At 40.0% G+C, this 12185-nt stretch overlaps 1 pseudogene across 1 annotated transcript; it reads right to left on the reverse strand.

The window, feature by feature from the left end:
• Positions 1-3286: 3286 nt before the first annotated feature.
• Positions 3287-11276, reverse strand: LOC147916622 (olfactory receptor 52B4-like; annotated as a pseudogene). Its single transcript, XR_015552686.1, has 2 exons — positions 11047-11276; positions 3287-7537 (listed from the first exon to the last, which is right to left on the reverse strand). The product of XR_015552686.1 is annotated as an olfactory receptor 52B4-like (transcript).
• Between the last annotated feature and the right edge of the window lie 909 nt (positions 11277-12185).

The raw sequence follows: 12185 nt of genomic DNA on the forward strand, positions 1-12185 counted from the left end.
TGGCTCTCTCTGGATACCGACACCCTCTCTGCTGGTACAGCTTGTCAGCCACTGACACTGCCTCATTTTCCCATGTGTTCTGAACCATCTTTGTCTCTCCAGAGGTGTTGGGTACCAGCAAGCACACTTGGCAAGGAGGTCACTGAAAGTCTATGTCAAATGACCTCAACATCAATATTCTTGCCCTAGATGGCTTTATGATTCCCTCCATGAAACAAACTACTTACCTTTGGCCCAGACTCATCCAGATCAACTAAAACATTTTTCTACGTTCTTTATTTGAAGCAAGGTTTGTTTTCTCCTCTCCTTCACTAGGCCTGTGGTCAGATCTCTATCATATATCTTGCAATGTTTGCAAAAGGGCTTCCTAAAGAACTTGGGCCTCTATCTTTCCCATTCAATTCTAGTTCTTGTGCACATCTAGGAGTATCTTTCCAGCATATGCACATCTTATCATAAGTGGCTCCACACTGCCTATAGAAAAATAGCCATACTTTTTAAATAAAGGTGAATTATGCATGCCTTAGATCACCATGTTACGTATCTAGGCTACTGTGCCTCCCCCACTGCCACCATTATCTCCCAACCACATCCTGTTGATAATGGAGTTGGTTAAAGAGCATATCAATCTAAATGGTGTGATGGTTTTCTGATGTGTCACCCTGGCTAGGCTATAAGCCCCCAGTTTTTCAATCAAACTCTAATCTAGATGTTTCCATGAAGGTATTTTGTAGACATTATTGAAGTCCATAATCATTTGACTTTAAGTAAGGGAGACTGAATTAGGCCCACCCAGCTTATCTAGGACAATCCACTGAAAGGCCATAAAAGCAGAACTGAGGCTTCCACCTATGAATAGCACCCTCAGCTCCTGCCCAAGAGTTCCAGCTTGCCCTTCCTGATGGCCTGCCTCAGATTTAGGATTTGCCTTGCCATCCCCCACAATTGTGTAACCTAATTCCTTGCAATAAATCTCTTAATATTTATCTATTTATCTCCTACTTCTTCTGCTTCTCCAGTTGAACCTGATTGGTATGAAGGCCAGGAGTAAGGTAATAGCATCACCTAGTGACAGCAAACACCTTTTTGAGTTTAAGCTTTTAAGGCTGGAACAATGAAGCTCTACACCTGAGCCAATAGGAGGCTGTGAGAGAGCCATATCCTTCCAGGAACCCTGATTCCTTATCTAAAATAGGATCTTCGGTTTCCCTTAGCATATCCACTAAATATTTCATGAGAAATTTAGATACTGTACAAAGATTCAGTGACCTTGAAAAGAGTTTATTGATAAAAGTTGTCTCTAGTTCGTCTAGAGATGAGTAATGGTCTCTCTTAACACTGGACAGAAAGAGGGTACTTTGAAGGAAGAATAAAAAGAACAGAATCCTCTAGCAAACTGACAACATTACAGAGCTAAATCAATATAAGTTGTCAAAGTCCACCAGTGACTTTGTGATAAACTGGAGGAAGAATATGGAGTAGAACTCAGTCCTATATGAACAGGGATGTCCTGGGGAATGGGGTTGGATTCTGCATGTCAAGATCATGGAGAAATATTTTTAGAAAGAAGGGTAAATAATAAATTCATTTTTCTGCTTCTCTGTGTGTCTGCCTTGTGGTTGACCAATGTAAATGATGGTTTGTTCCCTTCAATTGATATACTGATGGGAGGAAACTACTATAATGATATAAACTTAAATACTCTTACTTCTCAAAATCTGAATACCTTGGCATGTGGGGCTACCCTGATACTTGGAGATGTACATTACATAGGTGACGTACTACTATCCCTTTGGACTCCACCAAAAGAAATTAAGTAGTAGAGATTTCATAGTATCTCAACTTTTATCCCTACCAATAATTACTAACAAGTGATTTAGGCACATCACTGCATGTCACACAAAGATTTTCCTGAGCAGGGCTGGCCTGGTTGCCTTGGTTGAGTTCAGCGCACTCCACTTCGGCAGCCCAGTTTGGCTCCCTTGCGCAGACCTAACCACTCAGCAGAAGCCATGCTGTTGTGGCGACCCACATACAAAATAGAGGAAGATTGGCAACAGATGTTAGCCCGGTGAAACTACCTCCAGGAAAAAAAAATTCTCCTGAGAAATGAGGGAAGATTCTACCAGCACTAATTCCAATTTTGATTAATATATCCTTTAAAATGCAAAAAAGACCTGTTGACTTTTGTGATATTTGATTCCACAACTTCTTTTGAATTAGAAGAGGCAGAAATGAATACACCAAAATGTTAAAGATAAGCTAAGGCAAAAAGAAGTTAGATTGATTCACTGCTTACTTTGTGATGCATTTTCAAGATCCTGCTTATACTTTATATTTTTTCTATCACAGCTGTATGATACAGGTATAATCAAGAAGTATAAAGATTATGCTCCCCCTCCCTTTTTATATTTTAACATTTTTTAGCTTTATTGTGATATAATTGACAAATAAAAATTGTATATATTTAAGGTGTATTCTTAAATGTACATGTATACTGTGTGAAATGATTACCACAATCAAGCTAATTAACACATCCATCACCTCACATAGTTACCTTTTGTGTGTGTAGCGAGAACACTTAAGATCAACTCTCTTACCAAATTTCAAGTATACAATTCCGTATTAACTGGAGTCACTATGCTGTACATTAGATCCTCAAAACTGATTCATCTTATAACTGAAAGTTTGTACCCTTCAACCAACATCTCCCTATTTCCCCCACCGCTGTGGCCCTGGCAACCACCATTCTATTTTACTTCTATGAGTTCGACTTCTTTAGAGTCCACATATAAGAGAGATGATACAATATTTGTCTTCCTGTGTCTGGCTTATTTCACTTAGTATAATATCCCCCAGGTTAATCCATGTTGTCACAAAAGGCAAGATTTCCTTCTTTTTATGGTCATATAATATCCCATTGTATATATGTACCACATTGTCTTTTTTTCCCCTCCAGCTTTATTGAGATATAACTTACATATAACATTTTATAAGTTTAAGATGTACAACATAATGATTTGATATACATATATATTGCAAAACAATCACCACGATAAGGTTAGTTAACACATCCATCACCTCACACAGTAATATTTGTGTGTGTGGTGAGAAATTTTAAGATCCACTCTCTTAGCAACTTTCAAATATAAAATACAGTATTATTCACTATAGTCATCATGCTGTACATTACATGCCCAGAAATTGTTCCTCTTATAACTGGAAGCTTGTACTCTTTGACCACCTTCACACATTTCCCCCACCTCCCACCCCACACCTCTGGCAACCACCAATCTATTCTAAGAGTTCAGTTTTTTTAGATTCCACATCAAGTGAGATCATACAGTATTTATCTTTCTGTGTCTGATTTATTTCACTTAACATAATGCCCTCAAGCTTCATCCATGTTGTCACAAATGGCAGGATTTCTTTCTTTTTTATGGCTAAATAGCATTCCATTATATATATCACATTTTCTTTATCCATTCATCTGTCAATGAACACATAAGTTGTTTCCAAGTCTTGGGTTTTGTGAATAATGCTGCAATGAACATGGGGGTGTAGAAATCACTTCAAGATAGTTATTTCATTTCCTTCAGATATATACCCAAAAATGAGATTGCTGGATCATATGGTAGTTCTGTTTTTAACTTTTTGAAGAAACTCAAGACTATTTTCCATAGTCGCTTCACCAATTTACGTTCCCACCGATAGTGCAGAAGGATTCCTGTCTCCACATCCTTGCCAGCACTTGTTATCTCTTGTCTTTTGGATAATAGACATTCTAATAGATGTGAGGTGATATCTCATTGTGGTTTTGATTTGCATTTCCTAGATAATTAGTGATGATGAGAACCTTTTCATGTACCAGTTGGCCATTTGTATGTCTGTTTTGAAAAATGTCTCTTCATGTCCTTTGCCCATTTTTTAATCAGGTTATTTGTTTTTTTGCTATTGAGTTGTATGGGTTCCTTATACATTTTTTATATTAACCCCTTACCAGATATATGATTTGCAAGTATTTTCTCCCATTCCATATGTTACCTTTTCATTTTGTTGGTGATATCCTTTTCTGTGCAGAAGCTTTTTAGTTTGATGTAGTCTCACTTGTTTATTTTGCTTTTGTCGCCTGTGATTTTGGTGTGATACCAAAAAAATTATGGCCAAGACCAATGTCATGGACCTTTTGCCTATGTTCTTCTAGGAATTTTATGGTTTCAGGTTTTACATTTACGTCTTTAATTCATTTCAAGTAAATTTTTGTATATGGTGTAAGCTAAGGGTCCAATTTCATTACTTTGCATGAGGACATCCAGATTATCTAACATCATTTATTTAAGAGACTATCCTTCCCTCATTGTATAATCTTTGACACCCTTGTCAAAGATTAGTTGACCTTATATGCATGGGTTTATTTCTGTCCTTTATTCTGTTCCCTTGGTTCCATTGCTAATTCAAAATAAGAGGTTTTTTTACTCTCAAGTGTATACATGAGTAACAATATATATTCTGTCCAGATGTTTTCACTGCAGTGTCCTAAAAAGTTCATTGTAAGAAACAATTCTCATTGTTCAATATGATTTAGTTTGGTTTTATATCCTTATTTTTCTGGAACCCTAGACATGTGATAAGAAGAATCTCTAGAAGAATAAGTTAATTCCCTAAGGTCAAACACATCATTTTTGGTGAAGCCAGGATTCAGATCTGATTCTGATCCAAAAGCTCATACTCTTTTCTAAATACTACCCTTCTCAAGGTAACATGGCATCTATCTTTCAAAGTCATGGCAAACGACTTTTTTCGCAGTTAGCAGACCCCTTAGTACATAGGTCTCTATAAAGTAGGCAAAGAAAATGTGAGAGCCTCTGTTGGTTAACATACCACCTGATCAGTCACACAACCTCAGCAGTGTTTCCACTGTGAAAACAAAGTACTGACCACATGCTCTCGAATCTGCCTGGTCTTGACACCATAAATGGTGGGGTTCAGCATGGGAGGGGCTAACATGAAGACATTGGCCAGCAGAATGTGAGTATGGAGAGGAACATGATGCCCAAACCGCTGGGTAATTATCGTAAAAATATCAGGCAAGTAGGACATGAAAATGAATCCAAGCTGGAAGCCACATGTGCCCAGAGCCTTTTGCCGAACACCTTGAGAGGGAAGGCAGAAGACTGCATTGAGGATGAGGGTGTAGGAAACCAAGATGAGAAAGGCATCTGGAACTACAGCAGAGGGGACAGGCAAGCCATACCAGACATTGACATGAATATCAGCACAAGCAAACTTGGCAACAGCCATGTGCTCACAGTAGGTATGTGGTAGCACATTGCTATGGCAGAAAGGCAGTCTCTCCACCAAGAACACATCGGGCAGTATCACAGAGAAGATTCTCAGGACCATAGCTAGGCCAACTCTCATGATTACTGCATGACAGAGCACTGTGTTATAGCACAGTGGGTCACAGATGGCCACATAGCGGTCAAATGCCATGGCCAACAGAATCCCTGATTCAGCATTGAAGGTGGCATGGATGAAGAAGATTTGGGTGACACAGCCATCAAGGAAGATCTCCCCAGCATGGAACAAGAATATGGCCAGGGCTTTGGGCACGGTGGTAGTGGAGAGATGAGGTCAGCCACAGCCAGCATGCAGAGGAAGAGGTACCTGGGTTCATGGAGGCTGTGTTCAGTGATGATGGTGAAGACAAGGAGCCTATTCCCAAGGACAGCAACAAGGCAGGAAATAAAGAAGGGGAGAGAGATCCATGTGTGCTGGTCTTCCAGGCCAGGGATGCCCAGAAGAATGAAGAGCAAGTGCCTGATGGTAGTGTGGTTGGGGGTTGCCATGCCCAGGACAAATCACCTGGGTGTTGGTGTATAGGATTTGGCAATCACCTCTTCTGTCTTCCCCAGAAGGCGAATAGGGTTGGAGTAGGGGAAGTGGGAACAGATCATTTTTCACTGGATGAACAGTGGAAAGCGTCCTGGTCAGGAAGTCGGGAAACGTGGGTTAGAATTTCTTGCCATCCTATTCATTTGCTATGTGATCTCGGTAAAATTTTTCCTCTAAAGAAAGAACTATATCATACAATGCTGTAATTCTTGCTTCAATTGTCACTCTTAAAAACTCAAAGTGAGAAACATAATATGTTTATCCACAACTATCATTTCCGTTGTTCTTTCTTCATTCCTGATGTTCCAAGTTTCCTTCTTTTATCATTTTCTTCTGTTGTTAACTACTTTTTTTAGCCATTTTTAGGTACGCCATCTGGCAGCAAATTCTCCTAATTTTCCTTCACGTGGATGTGTCTTCATTTCACCTTCATTCCTGTAGGAAAATTTCCACTGGAAAAATGTGATGCTACTTCCTTCTGGCCTCCATGGTTTCTGTTAAGAAATCCACCTATCTGAATCATTGTTCCCTAATAAATGCGTTGTTTCTCTTGCTCCTTTCAAGATTTTTTTTCTTTAGTTTTGAGAAGTTAGATTATGATATGTGTTGGTGTGGATTTCCATTGGTTTATACTCTTTTGAATGATTCAGCTTCTTGAATCTGTAGATTTGTCTTTTACCAAATTTAAGAAGATTTCAGCCATTGTTTCCTTGAATAATTTTCAATTTCCGCACTCTCCCTCCTCTCCTTCCTGCACTCCAATGATATGACTGTTAAGTTATTTGTTATTGTGCAACAGGTCCCTGAGGCTAGGCTCATTTTTCATTCAATCTACTCTCTGTTACTCCTTTCTTCAGTTGGGTGATTTCTATTGCTCTGTCTTCAAGTTCACTATTCTTTCCTCTGCCATCTCCATTCTTTTATTGAGCCCATCAGTAATTATTTTATTGTATTTTTCAGTTCTATTTTCCTATTCTATTGTATTTTTCATTTCTATTTGCTCTTCTTTTTACCTCCTTAATCCTTTCTGAGAATTTCTGTTTCTTCATCTGTTTCAAGTATATTCATAATTACTGTTGAAGCATTTTTATGATGGCTGCTTTAAAATTCTTGTCAAATAATTCATCATCTGTATCATCTCATTGTTGGCATCTGTTGTTTTTCTCATCCTAGTTGAAATTTTCCTGGTTCTGTGTAAGATACATGATTTTCACTGTTTCCTGGACATTTTGTGTATTATGTTATCAGACTCTGGATCTAATTTTCATCTTCTATTTTAGCCGAATTCTGATGACAGCTCACTGGCACAGGAAGGAGGTGCCACCTTGTTATTACTAGATGAGAGTGGAAATCCAGGCTCTCCATTCATCTTCTGATGACACTGTGGGGAGGGCAAGTCATCTTCTTACTGCTGGGCAGGGATGGAGAACCAAGCTCCCCACTTAGGTTCTGTTCATGGGGTGAGGGAGTCATGGGCCATGATTTTTGTCTTTGACATTTGGCTGGTATAGGGCAGTATTGTCAAAAACATTTCTGTCTTGCAAGGACACTCTTTTTAGAGAGAACATGTTCTTCTCAGAGTTTTGTTTGTTTGTTTACACTCATTGGTGATTCTGAGCTGAGGGCCTCTCCAGTGCCCAGCCTGGGAAATAAAGGAGGCAAAAATGAAACCCAGAGAACACATCATTATGTCATTACTCAAATCCCAAGGTCCCTAGCCAACTTCTCTCCAAGTTTCAGAGACTTCTTTATTTGTTTTATGTATTATATCCAGGATTTTTCAGCTGTACTTAGTGAGAAGAATAGAGAGAAATGAATCTACTCCATCTTATCTGGAACTGCAAGTCCCACTTTTCTTTTAATTTTGTTGTTTGATTTCTACTAATAAGTTTTGAGAGTTATTCATGTATTCTGAGTATAACTCCTTTATCAACAATATCCTTTGCAAATATTCTTCCCAGTCTGCGGCTCATCTTTTTATTCTCTTAACAGCATATTTTAAACAGCACACATTTTAATTTGGATGAAGTCATTTTTTTGCCTACGTATATTTCTCTACTAAATGAGTTGAAATTTGTCTGTTACATTGCCTTTGAACCTTTGACAAAAAATCATTTTTCCATATATATGTGTGTCTGTGTATGAACTTTATTCTGTTCCATTGATTTATTTACCTATCTTAAACCAATGACAAACTGTCTTGATTATTGTAGTTTTATACTAAGTCTTTAATCAGGTAGTGTTAGTCTTCTAAATTTATTCTTCTTTTTCAAATTTGTTTTGGCTATTATAGTTGCTGGGCTCTACCATACGAATTTTTGTATCATCTTCTGATTTTTAAGGCAAGTCTTACACGGTTGATTGAGATTGCATTGACTCTGTAGATCATTTTTGGGAGAAATGAGATCTGAATAATCTTGAGTCTTCCCACCTATGAACATAGCATGTCTCTCCATTTCCTTAAGTTTTCTTTAATGATCTCAGCAATGTTTTACAGTTTTCATTGTATATGTCTCTCCTTCTTGATATTGATATTTTGTGATTTCTCTCTGTTTTTCAGACAAATTTTGTCAGATTTATCTCTAAGTATTTAAAAATTTTGTGCAAATTTTCGTCTAAATGATATTGTTTCTTTAAGTTCAATCTCTGATTTTTTTCTAATGTCTAAAAGTACTATTGTGTTTTGTATACATATTGACCTTCTATCCTGCAGCCTCACAAAATTTACTTCTTAGTTCTAGTAGTTTCTCTCCTAAATTCCATCAAATTTTCTACATAGATTATCATATCTATGACAAATAGAGAGAAATATACTTCTTCGTTTCCAGTATGGAAGCCTTTTAGTTGTGCCTTGCCTTGTTGTATGGCTAGAACTTTTAGTGAAATGTTACATAGAAGTGGTGAGAGCGTACGTGCTTAACTTGTTCATGAGCTCAGGGAAAAATTATTCAACCTTGCACCCTTAATTGTGATGTTAACTGTAAGTTTTTTTAAATGTCTATAGTCAGGTCGGAAAAGTTCCCTTTCTTTCTAATTTGCCGAGAGTTTTTAACATGAATCGATGCTAGATTTTTGTCAAATGCTTTTTCTGTGTCAACTGAGATGAACATATGATTTTTCATTTTTATTTTATCTTAATGTTGAGTTACATTGCTTATCAACTGTTAAACAAATCTTGGATTCCTGGGTTAAAGTACACTTACTCAAAAACATTTTTATATCAGTTAAATTTGATTTGCTAATATTATGTTTAGAATTTTTACATCTATGTTCATGAAAGTTATTGATATGTTTTTCTTTTCATGCACTATCTTTGTCTCATTTTGGTGTCAGAGTAATTCTGGCTTCATAGAATGGAGGAGGAATTGTTCCTTCCTCTTCCATTTTCTGGAAGAGTTTGTGTAAAATGGGGATTATTTCTCCCTGAAACATTTGGTAGAATGCAGCAGTTAACAGATCTGTTTGGAAATTTCTCTGTAGGTAACTTTTTAAGTAAAAATTTAATTTATTTTTAAAAAATGGGGATATTCAGAATATCTATTTCTTCCTGATTGAGTTTTAGGAATTTGTGTTTTTCAAGGAGTACATCCATTTCATCTAAGTTGTCAAATTTATTGGCATAAAATTGTTCACAAAAATCCTTATCATCTTTTTTTTTTTTTTGGCTAAGATTGGCCCTGAGCCAATATCTATGTCCAGTCTTCCACTATTTTGTGTATGGCTCATGCCACGGCATGGCTACTGACAAATGGTGTAGGTCTGTGCCTGGAAAATGAATCCAGGCTGCCAGAGTGGAGCGTGCCATACCTAACCACTAGGCCACCATGCCTGCCTCGATCCTTTTTTAATATCTGTAGACTCTTTTGTGAGGTCACCTCTCTCATTGCTGATAGTGGTCATTTGTTTCTTCTCTCTATTTTTCCTAATCTGTCTAGCTAGATTATATCTCATTTTGGATGCTTTGTGCCTCCTGGGGGACATTTGGCAATGTCTAGAGACATTTTTGATTGTCATAACAAGGCAGGGTGTGAGAGATACTACTATCATCTAGTGAGTCAAAGAGAAAGATGCTACTAAATATCATGCAATATACAGGGAAGCCCCCCCAAACAATGAATTATCCATCCCAGGAGTCAATACGGCCAAGATTGAGAAATCCTGACCTAAAACTTTATTGATATTATTGATTTCTCAAATAACTAGCTTTGGGTTTCATTTATTTTTCTATATTATAGGATTCCATTTATATGAAATGTCCAGACAAGGCAAATCTATACAAATATAAAGTAGATTTGTAGTTGCATAGGGCTGAGATTGATACATGGATAGGCAGTTATATATAGCTAAAAGGCATGGGGTTTGTTTTTTTGTGTGTGAGGAAGATCAGCCCTGAGCTAACATCCATGCTAATCCTCCTCTTTTTGCTGAGGAAGACTGGTTCTGAGCTAAGATCTATTGTCAATCCTCCTCTTTTTTTTTCCCCCCAAAGCCTCAGTAGATAGTTGTATGTCATAGTTGCACATCCTTCTAGTTGCTGTATGTGGGACGTGGCCTCAGCATGGCCGGAGAAGTGATGCATTGGTGCACACCCGGGATCCGAAACCGGGCTGCCAGTAGCGGAGCTCACGCACTCAACACCCAAGCCAAGAGGAGTCAAGATGGTGGCGTAGGCAGACTCTGAACTCACCTCCTCCCATGGACACAGCCAATTTACAACTACTCGCGGAAAAATTACCCCTGAGACAGAACTGAAAACTGGATAAGAGGAACTCCTGCAACAACGGACAATCCTAACTGAGGTAGAAGAGGCAGAGACCCACTTCCGGAGAGGAAAAACGCTGCCTTCACAAGCCGCCAGCTTCACGGCCGCCGGGAGCAGCTCACAGGTACACACCCTCCCTGGAGGCGCGGGGTCCTGAGCCGGGGAGCGCCCCCGCTGTGGGCATTTTGTGGACCCAGCACAATCGACACCAGCGGCATAATATCTGACTTTGCCTGCTACTAAAGCATTGGGGAGCACCCAGAAAACCCGGTTCACAAAGAAACTAAAACTGGCTCTTAAAGGGCCCACGCACAAACTCACCCGTTCAGGAAGCAACCTAAAATCACCAGAAAGAAAGGTGCACAGTGTTGGGGTGAAAAGAGACTCACCTAATAGGCCCTGAGTGCATCTCGGTGAGGGGTGAGACCTCTCCAGGGACTGGGACATTGGCGGCGGCCATTGTTGTGGCCTGGTGCGAGCGTGCTGACACAGACGCCATTGGAGTTCTCCCTGAGGCCTGCTAGCCCAGGGTCTGCTCCACCCACTAGAGCACCGATTTAATCCACCTCAGCCAGGGCAGGCAGCCCACCCTAGAGACTGGCCCCACCCAACAACAAGCCCTCAGACAACGTGTGGGCCTGCATAGATTGGTGGCTGGATTCTCTGCAGCCTGGCAACTGAGCCGACTTGAGCGGGCAGGGTGTGCACAAGGAGCGGGTGGAGAGTGTGGGGCTGTGGTGGAGTGTGTGGGGCTCCCGCCGTGGTGAGACTGGGTCCGCTTGGGGAGGTCAGGGCGCTCACACGGGGCAGGACTGTGTTGACTGTGTGTGTGGACCTGTGGGCAACAGGGCTTGTCAGCTGCAGAAGACTTGTGCTTCTCAAAGACCTACATAGGAGGTTTGCCCCACCTTCCAAAGCCTGAAACAATTGGGTGCTCCTGTGCCTGAGGGCAGCCCCACCCAGCTGCAATCCTCAGAGAGCTGACAAGAGACCTAATAGGCTAGACGCTTACAGCAATTGTAAGGCCCTGAGCCTAACAACCTGCCACGCTGGGGGCCTACTCACTTAAAAGAAATACTGCAACACAAATGTGGTATTAGAACTTACAGCCAACTGTGCTGGGGCTCCCCACACCTGATAAAGAGACTGAAGGGCCCACAACAACTACAAGCAGCTGAGCATAACAACAGCTGGCCAGGAGCATAACTCAGCCTCCCTGGGCGCCTATAGGGAGAGCTAACAGGCCACAAAAGAAAGACACACGTAGCCCACATAGGGGCCACCCCTGGAACATTGAGAACTGAGGGAAGCACACTGGAAGCTTCCTAAGGCATCACTTACATAAGGTCACCTATCCAAGAGCAGGAGACGTAGCTGACTTACCTAATACGTAGACACAAGCACAGGGAAAGAGGCAAAATGAGGAGGCAAAAGAATACATTCCAAGTAAGGGAACAGGACAAAACCCCAGAAAAGGAACTAAGTGAAACAGAAATGAGCAACCTACCTGACAGAGAGTTCAAACTAA

The sequence above is a fragment of the Ceratotherium simum genome, chromosome 7 (assembly GCF_057802395.1).
Source record: "Ceratotherium simum simum isolate JZ-2026a chromosome 7, ASM5780239v1, whole genome shotgun sequence".
Classification (NCBI taxonomy): domain Eukaryota; kingdom Metazoa; phylum Chordata; class Mammalia; order Perissodactyla; family Rhinocerotidae; genus Ceratotherium; species Ceratotherium simum.